This window comes from Dreissena polymorpha, chromosome 4, assembly GCF_020536995.1.
Source record: "Dreissena polymorpha isolate Duluth1 chromosome 4, UMN_Dpol_1.0, whole genome shotgun sequence".
Lineage (NCBI taxonomy): Eukaryota > Metazoa > Mollusca > Bivalvia > Myida > Dreissenidae > Dreissena > Dreissena polymorpha.
In genome coordinates this window covers 97485666-97486565 of record NC_068358.1, presented here as the reverse complement: position 1 = coordinate 97486565, position 900 = coordinate 97485666, and positions in this window count along the sequence as shown.

Sequence of the window (900 nt, the reverse complement as noted above, 5' to 3'; positions counted from 1 at the left end):
GCTAAACTGTTGTTGTGTTCTCACAATTTGTTAACAGTGTTTTCCCCTTAAAAAAGTGTAAACGAGGGCAGGTAGATTCTGGTTGTCATTATTGGGGCACTTTGATTTTATCTGATAAGTTAATAGGAGTCACACTCTGGTAATACTGGATGTAAAATGCATATACCAGATTAATCTGTGCAGTCAGTACAGGCTAATGCATATACCAGATTAATCTGTGCAGTCAGTACAGGTGAATTCATATACCAGATTAATCTGTGCAGTCAGTACAGGCTAATGCATATACCAGATTAATCTGTGCAGTCAGTACAGGCTAATGCATATACCAGATTAATCTGTGCAGTCAGTACAGGCTAATGCATATACCAGATTAATGTGTGCAGTCAGTACAGGCTAATGCATATACCAGATTAATCTGTGCAGTCAGTACAGGGTAATGCATATACCAGATTAATCTGTGCAGTCAGTACAGGCTAATGCATATACCAGATTAATCTGTGCAGTCAGAACAGGCTAATGCATATACCAGATTAATCTGTGCAGTCAGTACAGGCTAATGCATATACCAGATTAATCTGTGCAGCCAGTACAGGCTAATGCATATACCAGATTAATGTGTGCAGTCAGTACAGGCTAATGCATATACCAGATTAATCTGTGCAGTCAGTACAGGCTAATGCATATACCAGATTTATCTGTGCAGTCAGTACAGGCTAATGCATATACCAGATTAATCTGTGCAGTCAGTACAGGCTAATGCATATACCAGATTAATCTGTGCAGTCAGTACAGGCTAATGCATATACCAGATTAATCTGTGCAGTCAGTACAGGCTAATGCATATACCAGATTCATCTGTGCAGTCAGTACAGGCTAATGCATACACCAGATTAGTCTGTG